The sequence below is a fragment of the Sus scrofa genome, chromosome 13 (genome assembly GCF_054392235.1).
Source record: "Sus scrofa isolate SSC_HxYL_T2T_F1_AM1 chromosome 13, Sscrofa_HxYL_maternal_Yorkshire_Landrace_v2.0, whole genome shotgun sequence".
NCBI classification, from domain to species: Eukaryota; Metazoa; Chordata; class Mammalia; order Artiodactyla; family Suidae; genus Sus; species Sus scrofa.
In genome coordinates, this window is record NC_139395.1 from 18,233,057 (window position 1) to 18,248,336 (window position 15,280).

The 15,280-nt window shown below is 46.2% G+C and overlaps 1 protein-coding gene across 6 annotated transcripts in view; it reads right to left on the reverse strand.

Annotated features, from left to right (window-relative positions):
• Nucleotides 1-15,280, reverse strand: part of RFTN1 (raftlin, lipid raft linker 1) — a 220,885-nt gene that overhangs the window by 13,112 nt on the left and 192,493 nt on the right. The window lies entirely within an intron of this gene.

Genomic DNA, 15,280 nt, shown 5'->3' on the forward strand with positions numbered 1-15,280 from the left:
AGAGCCAAAGGATTAATCCATTACTTTTGTTTTATTTTTGTCGAGACAAATAGCCTCCTGTGAGTTTCACTGAAGAAGCCTAGGGATTCAGAGCCTGTTCTGGGGAGTTAAATTACATTTGACAAAAGATCGAGTCATCTGCATCCAGTCACAGCGGCACCACACACACACACATACACACACACCCCATGCGTGTGCACACATGCAGGGAGCCTCACCTGTGTTACGTGTCTTGCCATAAAGGAGTGAATGAAAGCTGTTTCATTTCAAATCAGGGAAGGAGGGTGGGGAGGCACTGCCCCTTGCCTTTCAATTGGAAAACCCAGTCTTGCTCCTATGGGGAGGGAATGCAGCTGGGAGGCTGCTGCCGGGGCCTCATCCTGCTTTCTGGAGAGGCTGGCCTAACTTCTGACTCTTGCCCTCACTCTGCTCTGCGTAGACTCTGCACCCCCATCTCTGCTAGGTCAGCGGTCAGGGCGGGCTTCCTGGGGCTCAGGGACTGGGCGGAGATGGAAGGCAGGACTGCGGAAGAGGCACTCCACAGGGGACTCCCACACACACAAGTTACGGACCAGATCTTGCTGGGCCTGGAACATCGGTTTGAGGGGGGGCGGTGCTCAGCTGGGGAGCAGCACTGCTCCGAGGAGACCGTCCATGGGGAGAGGCTGTCCTGCTGGAGGCCTTTTGAGGACAGAACCAGGGGCCAGAAGAGAGATGAGGGAACAACCAGCCCTGCCGCTTCCAACGCCTTGTAAAGCTTCTATCACGGGGCACCCGTCCCAGCATGGCTACTGGGCAACCAGCATACCAAGCGAGCCTCAGCCATGTGAAATAAGTCTGGGCCTATGTCAGTGGTTCGGTCCCCGGCCAGTGGCATCAACTGGGAATTTGTTAGAAATGAAGAGTCTTTGGACACCATCCAGACCTACACAATCAGAAACTCTGAAGGTAGTGCCCAGAAACCTGCTTTTTTCTCCACTCCCTCCCTCCCTTTCCTGCCTTCCTTCTTTCTGTTAGGGCGGAAGTTCCCAGGCTAGGGATTGAATCAGAGCTGCAGCTGCAGGCCTACAGCACAGCCGCAGCACCACCACATCTGATCTGCATCTGCAACCTACAGCACAGCTCGCAGCAATGCAGGATCCTTAACTCACTGGGCGAGGGCAGGGATCAAACCTGCATCCTCATAGCTAACCAGCTGGGTTTGTTTCTGCTGAGCCATAATGGAAATTCCTTTTTTTTTTCAATTTTACTTTTTAAAAACCAATTATTTAATTTTTTGCCACACCACGGCATATGGGGGTACCAGGGATCAGAGCTGAGCTGCAGTTGTGACCTATGCCACAGCTTCAGCAATGCCAGATCCTGGACCCGCTGTGCCGGGGAAAAACCCACATCCCAGCACTCCCAAGATGCTGCCTATCTTGTTGCGCCACAGTGGGAACTCCAGCTTTTTTCTTTAATTGTAGTTGATTTACAATATTATCTTAATTTCATGTGTACAACATTCAATATTTTTATAGATTATACTCCATATAAAGTTATTATAAAACATTGGCTACATTCTCTGTGCTGTACATTATGTCTCTGTATCTTATTTATTTTATAACTAGTAATGTGTACCTCTTAATCCCATACCCCTATCTTGCCCACACTCCCACCCCCTCTCCCCACTGGTAACCATTAGTTTATTCTCTGTGAGTCTGTTTCTGTTTTGTTATATTCATTCTTTTTTTTTTTTTAAAGATTCTACATATAAGTGAAAACACACAGCATTTGTCTTTCTCTGACTTACTTCATTTAGTATCATAATCTCTAGGTCCATCTATGTTGCTGCAAATGGCATTACTTTGTTCCTTTTTATGGCTGACCAATATTCTATTGTATCTATGTGCCACATCTTCTTAATCCAGTCATCTCTTGCTGTACATTTGGGTTGCTTCCATGTCTTAGCTATTGCAAATAGTGCTGCTATGAACACTGGGGTGCATGTATCTTTTATAATTAGTGTTTTTTCTCTTTTTTTGCTTTTTTTTTTTTGCTTTTTAGGGCCACATGTGGAAGTTCCTGAGCTAGGGGTTGAATCAGAACTGCAGCTACCAGCCTACACCATAGCCACAACAACACAGGATCTGAGCTGCATCTGCAACCCACACCACAGTTCATGGCAACCACCGATCCTTAGCCCACTGAGTGAGGCCAGGGATCAAACCTGCATTCTCATGGATACTAGTCCAGTTCTTAACCTGCTGAAGCACAATGGGAACTCCAAGTGTTTTTATTTCCTTCAGATATATACCCGGGAATGGAAGTGCTGGATGATGTGGTAGCTCTATTTTTTTTTAAAGAGTGCTTCCAATAGTTGAGATGCAGTTAAGTCGGAGAAGCACTGCCTAAGTAATCAATTAGGTTTCCTCTGATGACAGAAAAGAGTCTGCAATTTTGTAGTTAGAATCTATCAGCTGTTACCTCAGATCTAACCCTTCCTTTCATTCTCCATGAGAGGAGAAAAAGCCGAGTTACAAATATTGGTGCAGCAGAAAGGAATGGAGGGGGGAAGAGGAGAAGTGGGGGAGAGGAGAAGGGGGGGCAGGAGGAGGAGGAGAGGAAGGAGCTTGGTAGGGGGAGCAGGAAGGGCGGGAGGAGAGCTGGGTACAAGTACAACCAACTGATAGGAGAGGGACAGGAGGGGACCCTATTCCGGCCCCATCCCCGAAGCCCCGACTCAGGGCAGAGATAGTGGTGGATGACTCAGGGACCCCCATTTCTGCCGGCACCCTGGGCACACGGGAACCCCCTTTTAGACCAGCACCACCCGGTATCCCTCTCGCTGAGCAGGGTTCTCACCACCTGCTGTGGCTGCTTTATCCCGAGGACCCGTGCCCCCATCCCCACATTCCTGATTGAAAGAGAGGGAGAAAACGTTAAATCCACACTCCAGCTCTGCGAGGTTATGATTACTTGGGCCTATCAAGAATAACCTCCCCACTTTATCAAGCACTGTGACAAACCCGCCACAATCAGACAGTAGCCATGGCAACCAGGACAAGCACGGTGCGCTCACAAAGCCCTGAGTGGCACGATGGAGTCCTTTTATTGGTGCCTGTGCTCTGGCCGGGTTCTCTCCTCGGGCACCCAGCGAGCAGGACAATGGATACCCCGGCGGCAGCCTGACCCGCCTGCCCAGATGGGCCTCGCAGGGCTGCTTCTGCTGGGCTCTATTTTATTTCGCTTATTCACCATCTTAAAGAGAAAGACGACAGGATTTCTCCCCAAAGGTATTTCCACCCCCCTCATCGTAGGGGATGTCAGCCAGAGGGTATGGAATCAAAAAGACCAAAAGGAAAAGAGAAAACACAACCAAACATGACCCTGCTTGAGAGAGGGTTCAATCACCGGGCTATCACAGGATGGATTGAAAAGCAAAACACAAATGGTAGGGGGTGAGGTGTTTCACTCTGCCAGACTCTCCCACTCCAACTACTTGGGCTGGTCTTGATTTAATTAACAGTAAATGTGATTTTCCACAAGCACCTATCAAAGCCGGTGTGCACAGTATCAATACAGTCAGAAGATGACATTTCCAAAATATGACATGAGCCCCACGCAGTAGGTGGAAAGAGGCTTTCAAGTCCATTAGCTAAGAAAGGTGGTTGGAAACGCACCGGCTGGAAGGCTCTCTTTGATCTGCTTTCCTGTGACACTACAGTGAGGAGAGAAAAAGCACAAACAGCACTCCAAAGCCAGCCTGCTCATCAAACGAAAAGACATTTCTTTCTGGGAACAGGAGCAGAAATTTTAATTAACTCTCCACTCTCCTGTGTGGCTATGCAATCTCCGATCACACCTGGAGTGTTAAAAAAAAGAGAAAGAGAGAGAGAGAGAGAATGGCCTGTGGTTCTTTGACTTGTATAAAAGGGATTCATTTGTATTTATGGCTCTTTTTCTCTTTTGTTCCCTACAATTTCTCCGGTGGTCGCAAATCCACTAAAGAAACAGGCGTCCAAGACAACCTTCCTTTACCCTCCCAAAACAGGACAACACAAAGTAGAGTTTACTAAGACATGCGCTGGTTTTTTGATCCTTTTTAAGATCCTCTGTGCAGGGAGTATTAGGAGGTAACTCACTGGCCCAGTGAGAAAGTTCGTATCCTGTATGTCAGTTTGCTCATTTTCTTCTCGTTTATGGAAGAATCTGGGAGAAAGGCAGTTGAAAAAACAAGACTGTAGTTCCCATCGTGGCACAGTGGTTAACGAATCCGACTAGGAACCATGAGGTCGCGGGTTCGGTCCCTGCCTTTGCTCAGTGGGTTAACGATCCGGCGCTGCCGTGAGCTGTGGTGTAGGTTGCAGACGCGGCTCGGATCCCGCGTTGCTGTGGCTCTGGCGTAGGCCGGTGGCTACAGCTCCGATTCGACCCCTAGCCTGGGAACCTCCATATGCCTCGGGAGCGGCCCAAGAAATAGCAACAACAACAACAACAAAAGACAAAAGACAAAAAAACAAACAAACAAAAAAAAAAAAAACAAGACTTTGCTCTTTATTCATGACTGTAAATGAGAGGAATTTGATTCCATGTCTGAAAAGTGTGCAGGACCTCTGGGCTGGCCTCTACTCCTGAAACAGTGCCCGGAGACAGGATGTCTCTGCTCCCAAAAGCCACCAGCTGGGGCCTTCCCTGATTTCCCGAGAGCGCACCTGAAGCAAGAGCCCTGCAAGAGTCTTTTGTAAAATTGCCACCAATCCACTAGCGCCTAACACTTATTGGCAGGCCACGTTTATTACTACTTCCTTACTTATCAGTGTTAGGTATCTTTTGATTTCCCAGCAGGGGAAATGAAAGCATAGCACTCCCTTACACATTTAATTTCCCTTTCCTGGTGCCCCAAATGGTTACCACATAATTTTAATTAAGTCAAGAGTCTGTGTTTATGTTATTACAACTTTGCAAATATTGTTTGTGGTTGGGTCAAGTAATGCCTGATGACCACACCTTCGTTTTAAAATGTAACCCTTTATTTTTCCTGGAGTTAACTGTGGCTTCATTTCCCACCCCCCATCTCTCTGGCTGTCCATGAACCCATCACTAATGCATTCTACATATTCCAACATCTCTATTTTATGCCTATCAATAAATAGCCCATACGCCTAAGTACATTAGTTCTATTTTTTTCCCACTTAGAGACACCATTTCTAGAGCTTCTGTACCTGTGCTCCAACCTGGTGTGGAGGTGTCCCAAGCCTAAGTTCTCCCTCCACTGCTGTCTATGGCTGGTGTTTTTTCTTTCTTGGTTCCTTTCTCATTTTGCTGGAGCACTTCCCCTAGTGGCTCCCTAGGAAACAATGCCCTAGAAGTCATTTGTAACTTGAACTCCTAAAAAGTCTTTGTCTTCCCCCTTAGCTAATAGTTTGGGTGCAGAAGTCTAGGCTGAAATTTATTTTTTCTCTAACATTTTTAGAGTATTGCTCCACTAGCTTCTAGATGTCAGTGTCTCTCTTGCTATGTCTATTTGGATTACTAACACTTAGATTGCTTTGGAAAATTTTAGGATATTTTTCTCCATGAAGTTCCAGAATTTCACAATATGCCTCCATGGTTTTTTTTTTTAAATATAAACTTTATTTCATCACATTATAAGGGTGAAAGAACTTTTTTTGTTTGTGTGGGTTTTTTTTTGTGTGTGTGTGTCCTTTTAGGGTCACACCTTTGGCAGTTTTTTGTTTGTTTGTTTCTTTCCAACTCAAAGGGCTGTACACCTAATGGCTTCACCTCAAAGGATTCTTATCCTTTGGCTCTGAAAAGTGTCCCTTTTTTTTTCTTTGATAATTTTTCTTTCCTCAATTTCTGTTTTCCTTTTTTCTGGACTTCCTATTGGTTGCAATGTAGCATTGATATTTTAATTTTATTGCCTTTCCTTCTGCTTTTTTTTTTTTTTTTTACCTTCTGAAAGATATCCTTTATTTTATTTTCCAGACGTTTCCTTATGTTTTAAGATGCTCTGCTGCCCTATTTTCAGACCCCAAAGTGCTTTCTTATCTTTTGACTATTTCTTATTTTTTTTTTTTAAATAGCATCTTGTTTTTGTTTCATGGATACATATGTTCTGACTCTTTAAGTGGTTTCGTCTGATCCCTGCAGGATCTCCACAGTCACTGGATTACATGAGGCAGAGGTGAGAGTCAGGGATCTTACCACATTGTGTGAGCACTTCAAACCAACGCCCTGATTTTCAGCTCTGAGTTCACATGCCACCATCCTGGAGGGATTTGCTCTTTGAAGACAGGAGCTTCCTTGGTCCCTTCTACATCCAGGTGCAGCTTCCTCCACTTTGCTAAAGCAATCAGTCTTCCCCATGCACCTGCCGTCTTCTAAATAGTAGTTGGAATCACTCATCTTCCACTTTGTTTTCTTTCAATCTTGTTTTTGTGGGTATCTATCTATCTATCTATCTATCTATCTATCTATCTATCTATCTATCTATCATTCTTTTAGTATCAGTTCACTGGGATTTTTCTTTTATTTTGGCCATGCCCAGAGTATGTGGAAGTTTCCAGGGCCAGGGATCAAACCAAACCCATGCCATAATCCTTAACCTACTGAGCCATCAGGGAGCTCCTGGGATGTTTCAGAAGAGAGAAGCAATAGATGCCTGTGTCCAAGCCCCCACATTTAATACAATTTTATTATTTTAATTTGTAAAGGGTTTATTGGAAACCATTTCTAAACAGTTTAGAATCCAGGAGCCATAATGTTAAAATAATAATCTGGTGACATAAAACCCCTTCTGCATGGCAGAAGACAAGGTAAGCAAAGTCAAAAGACAAGTGACATGATGGGAAAATATTTGTAGTTTGAATTATAGTCAAAAAAGAATTCCCAAAAAGTGCTAAGAAAAAAAATTCAGTAATCCCCATTTTAAAGTTGGGATGAGGACAGGAAGAGAGTCACAGAAATAGAAACTTCTAAGGGCCATAAAGCACAGGACAATACGCCAAATCTCACAGTAAGAGAAGTGCAGATCCAAACTACCCTGAGATACTATAGTTTTGCCTCCAGTACTGGATAAACACCAGAGTTCGACAACTACTTAGTTGACAAAGCTGTGGGGAGGCAAGAATTCTCATACACGGCTGGCAGGAGGGCAGATTCAACCTTAGGCAGAACAACTGGACAGCAACTCTCAAAATTACAAATACATTTATTACCCTTTGACACAACAATCTCACTCCTTGGATGTGATCTGATATACAAAAAACGACAAGTTCACAAAGTTACTCACTGGAGAACTGTTTGCAATACCCTGAACACCACCTGTATCCATTGACGTTGGGCTTGTTAAAGGAATTGCGTTGTCTCCATCCAATGGCTGGGGAGGGTGTGGGGCGGGGTAATGGCTGTTTATGTGTTGAACCAAGGGATACAGGACAAGGACCAGACAAGAGGGAATGGTTCCATCTCCGACATGGAACCATTCTCAGGGAATGGTTTGAGGACCCTGTAGAAAAGGGTAGGATGGAGTTCCTGTTGTGGGTTAGCAGGTTAAGAACCTAATATAGGGTCCATGAGGATATGGGTTCGATCCCTGGCCTTGCTCAGTGGGTTAAGAATGTGGCGCTGCCATGAGCTGCAGGGTAGCTCACAGATGCAGCTCAGATCCCTGTGCCTGTGCTGTAGGCTGGCATGTGGCTCCCATTCAACCCCTGGCAAGGAGTTATAGCTCTGCTCTGACCCCTAGCCTGGGAACTTCCATATGCCACAGGTACTGCCCTAAAAAGAAAAAAGGGGTGGGGGGGAAGGTAGGAGAGAGCTAGATAAAACGGGGCCCACAGTAGAAAGACTAATGCCCCCCTCACTCCTGCAAATAAGTCCACATTCTAATCCCTGGGGCCTGGGAAGCTGTTACCTCCTACAGTAAAAGGGATTTGGCAGGTGGATGAAGCTAAAGATCTTGCCGTGAGGAGACTGATCAGGAGGGCGCAGCATAAAATCAAAAGGGTCCTTAGAAGAGAGGCAGGAGGGGGTCAGAGTCAGGGAAGGAGACCTGAGGATGGGAGCAGAGGGCAGAGTGACGGACCACGCGCAGGTTTGGCCTCTAGAAACTGAAAGCAAGGAGCAGATTCCCCCAGACATACTGCACCTCGGCCAACACCGTGACTATAATCCCATTTTGGAATTCAAGCTGGTTTTCAGAACTGTTAAAGAGAACACATTTGTGTTGTCTTCAGCTGCTAGGTTTGTAGTAATTTGTTACAGCAGCGATAGGATGCTAATACACAGTCTAAAGTCAGGGAAAGGTCAGGATTAAAACAAAGACTTAGGGGCGTTGGCCAGCTCAGGGCAGGTGACAACTCAAGGAGTGGTGTGCCTGGCTCAGGGCAGGGTCTCCTGGGGCAGGGGGAGCAGAAGATGGTAAAAAGCACTGAGCTGAGAGGAACTGGCCCTGGGGCAGCTCAGGGGAGGAAACAGGTTTAGAGAGAAAGATCCACGGCATCTAGTGTCTTGAGAGGGAACCTGAAAAACCTTCTCTGGATGGATGGTGAGGACACTTCAGCAGGGAAGCCGTGAATGGCAAGAGGGCAAGCAAACACATTCGTGGGAAATCTGGGCTTCGTTGCAGTGACTTTTCCTGGGTTCTTAGGAGACCCTGGCCGTGATGGCACAAGAAGAGAGGCGTTCACGCGCTCAGGTGATGGGATAGTAGACCCCTAAGGTGGGACAGCGGGGAACACCAAGCTGGGGAGAAGGAGTGTCCCATCTCTATTCATCAAGTGGAAAGTTGACGCGGTAACACTGGGGTGCGTGGTCTCACAGAAAACTCTGCGAGTCCCTCAGTCCCCCAAGGGCCAGGCTATAGTCAGTACCTCTATTCACTTACGAATCTCACTTTCAGTCAACCTGGCTCTGTGCTGGGCACCTGGCAAACACGTGTAAGCCTCTCCTGCTGCAGGAAGCCCTGGTCTAGGAGGGTGGGGGGAGCAAACAGATGGTCCCCCCCCAGGACGGAAGCCACGATGCTGTGTGCTGGAGGGAAGGAGGGAGGAAAGAATGACATGCCCCTCGTTCTCTCCGGGGCAAAGGCAAATCCTGCTGAAACCAGCGGCAGCCACGGCGGCCCTGCCTTCCCGGCCCCCATCTTCCCCAGGCCTCCTGCAGGACCACAGGCTCTGCCAGGCGAGGGAGGGGCAACGCCGCTGAGGCCGGCTGGAGATGTTGTTTTCCTCTTTGTTTTACACACAATGCCCCAGAAAAACATTTTGCTGATATGTAATTAGGCCAACATAATAGAGTCTAAGGAAGCCGTCCATCTCATTTTAGACAACTTGAGCTTTCATAACGTTCAAAGAGAATACGTTAAAAAAAAAAAAAAAAGGCTTAGTGCTCAGATGCAGAAAAGGGGGCAGATGAAAACACATGCAGTGTGTGGAAAGCTTCCTTTCCAGGACTCTTTACCCGCCCCTCTTCTGGTGAATTCACATCTTAGCCTGATTTCCTCTACCACGCAAGAACGGCAACAAACTCTGTCGCCCTATGAGAGCCCAATAATAATAATGACTATTATCTGAGATCCATCATTTACCAAAAATGGCCTCAATGATTGTCTCCCGCACCCAGGCCTCTTTACAGGATAACTCTGCAGCCCCTCCCATGAAGAGGCAGGACCCATTTCTCCAGCCCCTGAATCCGGGCTGGGCTTGTGACTTGCTCTGACCAACAGATTCTGGTAGATGTGACATCACAGTTGTTCTCAGCCTAGGCCTCCAGTGACCTTGCTGCTTGCACCTGCTCTCAGAAACCACACCTACTGTGTGAGCACAAGTCCAGGCTGGCCCGTTGCATGGTAAGAGTCATGTAGCCTAATCAACTGGCAGAACTGAGAGATGCCATCTTCGACCAGTGAGCCACCAGGAGACCCGCCGGGGACACAGAGGCCCTGCTGAGATTAGAGATGCTTAGGCCAGATCAGCAGAATCACCCTGGCTGACCCATTCACTCAGTACAATAAGGGGTGACTATTTAAAATTTTTTTCCTCTTTTTAGGGCTGCACCTGTGGCATATGGAAGTTCCAGGGCTGGGGCTGAATTGGAGCTGCAGCTGTAGGCTGACACCACAGCCACAACACCACCAGATCCAAGGCTTGTCTGTGACCTACACCACAGCCCACGGCTATGCTGGGGTCCTTAACGAGCAAGGCCAGGGACCAAACCCAGATGGATACCAGTTAGGTTCGTAACCCACTTAGCCACAACGGGAACTCCGAGGGGTGGTTATTTTAATTTACAAAGCTTTGGGGTGCCTTATTCCATAGCAGAAGCCAACTAATATGTTTTGATTGTTCTAGGAAGAGCCAAATGCCCAGGCAAATCTCTAGGAGGAAAATCAAAACAAAAGTCACCTCATCTGATTTGAGAGAAATGGAATGTAACAGTTCCTATTGCATGGCGTTCGAGGTTGCTCATTTCTCCCCACGCTCAAAGCTGGCACATCCAGCCCTCATCTCATCCAGGCCAGACACAGTGTGACCTGGCACAACACCTTGCAGTCTCATTTATGACAAGCTACCGTGAGGCTTAGCCTTGCCACCAGTGTACCCTGGGAGGGAGAGATAAAACCCCCGCAGGGGAAGAGCTTGGTCGCTCAAGATGCTTCTTCTCCCCAAGTACCACACACGCCAAGCTGGCAAGGAAACCAAACCTGCACTGCAAGATAACACTCTCCTGGATTCCAGGTTGGGAGGGTGAAGTGGTCCTGGGATGTGGGGCTTGGGGAGAGGGGTTAGGGGCTGTGGGCCAGGAGAGACAGGAAGTGCACGCACGCATCAGGGCTGGATGGAAGGGAGAACCATGCCGGGTGTATGACAACAAAGGGCTCCCAGATTTATACTGGAGGGAACGATGCCTCACGTTTCAAGGTGAAAGGGGCACAGCTGGAGCAGACTCTGACCATGGACAGGAGCAGACGCTGCTGCAGTTTTGAATGCAAACAGTTAAGCAACTAGAAGCCGTTACATCCTGTGGCTGCTCTGCAGGACCACATACCGAGACAGCACGAGGCATGCGTCCTCCAGAAGCTGACATTTCACACACACACACTGGTGGCACCAGGGGTGAGCACGTCCTCTCCGGCAGAGTTGGAAAGAGCTTTGTTTGATAACAATTAAACAAGAAACATTTTCTCATCCAGGGGCTTGCCAAGTCCCTCCTACTTGCTTTGAGGATGGAGAGGAAACTCAACTTTCTGGAAGTAAATGGCATTTGTCACCCTATTACTCTCTTTAGATGAGATGAGGTGAATGAGGGAATTCCCCACCAGCCCCCGTTTTCTTTTCTTTTCTTTTTTTTTTCTTTTCAGGGCCTCATCTGCAGCATATGGAAGCTCCCAGGCTAGGGGTCTAATCAGAGCTTAGATGCCAGCCTACTCCACAACCACAGCGATGCCAGATCTGAGCCACATCTATGACTTACTCCACAGCTGGTGGCAACACCAGATCCTTAACCCACTGAGTGAGGCCAGGGATTGAACCCGCATCCTCACAGTAACTATGTTGGATTTTTAACCCTCTGAGCCACAATGGCAACTCCCCAGGAATCCTATTTTTAAACCTCCTTTCTTATTGTTTCACTTTATCTACCACCTAGAAAAGAGAGGATTTGAAAAGAGCTTTCCCAGTGTATATAATTAAAAGGGATTTACTTTGGAGTGGGAGGTGGGGAAGTTTGTCAGCAAAAATTTAAAACTACATCAAAGTTATCAACTTTAACGACAGGTGACTCCAGACTGCTTACCAATCATAAAATGCTAACCCTGGGGAGGTCCTTGAAGAATGGCTGGCTCCAAATCCTAGCAGAGGAGGAAATGGATGTTAAGGGTTATTCCACTGTCGCAGGGCAGGCCAGCAGCAAAACTGCAAAGCACAGTCACTCTTCAAAGAAAGTAAGACTTCTGACACTGGGGAACACTCAACATGTTTTGCCTCCCTGACTTTCTCTACCTGGTAAGTTCAAGGGACCACATTCCCACTTCAGCATTCAGCCAATATTCTTTCCAGTCAATATCCTCTTGGTGGTGACCCAATTGTCAGCCTCTCGTTGCCATGGTTACCAGAATTCTACCTCAACCCTCTCCCTGGACTCAGATGATGTTGCACGAAACCCCAGCATGTGCTCTGAGGACCCAGCTCCTTGGAAAGGGGCTTCTACTAGGGCTCCCGAGGTGCTGGGGAACCACCACCAGGAATAGCCAGCCTTCAGGACAAGTGGGCTGCCAGTTCCCCCGTTCCCAGAGTCCTTTTCTTGTCTCTGGCTCCCTGCTCTCTACAGCCTGGAGATACGTGCACCACAGCCTGGAACAGATGCACTGCTGGGCTTCCATTAGCATCTGGGTTGTGACTCACCAAAGAAGCGGGCTGGTGGAGAGACAACCAAAGTCAAGACAATGAGGAGTTCCCGTCATGGTGCAGCGGAAATGCATCCAACTAGGAACCATGAGGTTGAGGGTTTGATCCCTGACCGCACTCAGTGGGTTAAGGATCCGGCGTTGCCATGAGCTGTGGTGTAAGTTGCAGACACGGCTCAGATCTGGCATTGCTGTGGCTGTGGCATAGGCTGGAAGCTACAGCTCTGATTAGACCCTTAGCCTGGGAACCTCCATATGCTGCTGGTCGGCCCTTAAAAGACAAAGGAGAAAAAAAAAAAAGCATTGAAAATGGTCTCGGAGAGACTGGCCAACTCTGTGTGGAGGCCGGAAGAAAACCCTATGACCCCCTGTCCCCTGCTCTAGTGCTTCATCATATTGCTCACTACTCAGCACTGACCTGCTTATCTGTTTAGTACTCTCTCCTTTACTGGAATGCATCCTCCACAAAGGCAAGGAGTTTATCTTATTCCCAATGAATCCGAAGCAATGAGGGAAACGTCCGGCATGAAAACAGGTGAGTGAATGAATGAAGACATCTTTTCTAGCATTTCTGGGGTAGGTTCTGCCCCCACTGTCTTATATTCTCAAACTCTTATCAAAACTGCCGGACATCACCTCCAACACCAACGAGAAATGAGTCTGCCATTAAAAATGAGAGTTAGTCTGCCAGGATGCTCCGATACCATCCTTCTGACCTTTCTGGACATGGAAGTCAGAAATACATTCATGTATGAAATTTTTTTTACGGCCACGCCCAAAGCGCATGGAAGTTCCTTGGCCCAAGACTGAATCCGAGCAGCCGTGACCCATGGCCTCAGCTGCAGCAATGCTGGATCCTTTAACCCACTGTGCTGGGCCAGGGAATAAACCTGCACCTCCACAGCCACCCGAGCCACTGCGATCAGATTCTTAATCCACTGCACCACAGCAGGAACCCCTCATGTATGAAAATTAAATGCAGGGTCATGTGGGTCACCGACCACTAAGGCCATTGGTTGCTTTAGCAAAAATCGGTAAATTATTAATTGGTTATTAATTATTATTTGGTCACACGCAAACGTCTTCTTTCCCTGCATCTGTGCCACTGCACTGTGCTACAGATGCTTCTACCAAGCGGTGGTACGTAATTCTCTACCTCTGGAACTGGAACTTAGTTTTGTGACTTCTTTTGGATATGAATAGATATTAACGAGTCAATAGGGTATTTATAATATTTCAATAGGTTACTAACAAATGTGTTACAAACCAAAGCATGACATGAGCTAGCACACTGGGGCTCTTGTGGCTCCTATGACTGCCCTCCTGAGAAGAAGTCTGCGCTAGCATACTAGATGTTAAGACACACAAGGCCCTGTGGCCCCAGCCAACAGGCAGTCAACTGTTAGACACACGAGTGAGGTCACCCTTCATCCTCTGGCCATCACTTGATGCAAAAGAGAGCCCAAGAGAGGTCAGCTAAGCTGCTCCAGAGCAGAAGAACTACTCAGCTGACCCAAAGAATCATCAGCTCAATAAATGGTTATTTGAAGCTGTGAAGTTTGTAATAGTTTGTTATACAGCAAGCACGAACTAATACAGACTGTAAAACAACACATTTATCATTTAATAGACACAAGACTACCTGCTTCTTTCAAAGTGATTTTGTCTTCATATGGGAAGGTGACTCTGCACAATCTTGCGGCCTAAGTTTTATCTTTATGATGATACTCACTCCTCACATTCTTGTCCCAAGTCCTCTTCTGAAAAGCATTTTTAAGGGGAAATCAAAAGTAAAATTTGTTTCCATGGGATAAAAAGTAGCTAGCTTTAAAATGTATGGACCTTTAAGCCAAAATGTGATATGAAACACAACGATAAAGCTAAAGAAGAATCATGATTTATAAGAGCAAAAGATAGAAACCATCTAAAATCCAATAGAAAATAAAGTAGATTGTTCATATACCAACATATTCTACAGCATTTAAAATGATGAAATAGAAAGAGAATGAAAAATATAATCCCATTTTTAAAATATATGTAAATGTAGAGAATATATATTAGAAGAATACACACCAAGATATTATATCACTCCCTCATGTATACTGTAGCACAATTCATAGTAGCCAAAATACAGAAGCAACCTGAGTCCACCAACAGATGGATTGATAAAGAAGATGTGGTACATATATGCAATGGAATATTACTCAGCCATAAAAAAGAATAAAATAATGCCATTTGCAGCAACATGGATGGATCTATAGATTATCCTACTAAGTGAAACAAGTCAGACAGAGAAAGACAAATATATGATATTGCTTGTATGTGGAATCTAAAAAAAGATACAAATAACTTGTTTACAAAACAGAAAGAGACCCACAGACTTAGAAAACAAACTTACGGTTACCAAAGGGGAAAGGAGGAAGAATAAATTAAGATTTTAGTATCAACAGATACACACTACTGTACATAAGATAGAAAACCAACAAGGACCCACTGTATAGCACAGGGAATTACACTCAATATCTTGCAATAATCTATAACAGAAAAGAATCGGAAAAAGAATATATGAACACTTGAAACTAACACATTATAAATCAACTATACATCTATTAAAAAATTAAAGTAAAAAAACTTTTTCAAAAATAGGTAAATAGAGGGATAGCTCTATAGATAGCTAAAGCATGATATATATGCTAAGAAGATTTTAATAAAAATTATTAAGGAGTTCCTGTTGCGGTGCAGTGGTTAATGAATCCAACTAGGAACCATGAGGTTGCAGGTTCGGTCCCTGTCCTTGCTCAGTGGGTTAACGATCTGGCACTGCTGTGAGCTGTGGTGTAGGTCGCAGACGCAGCTCAGATCCCGCATTGCTGTGGCTCTGGCGTAGGC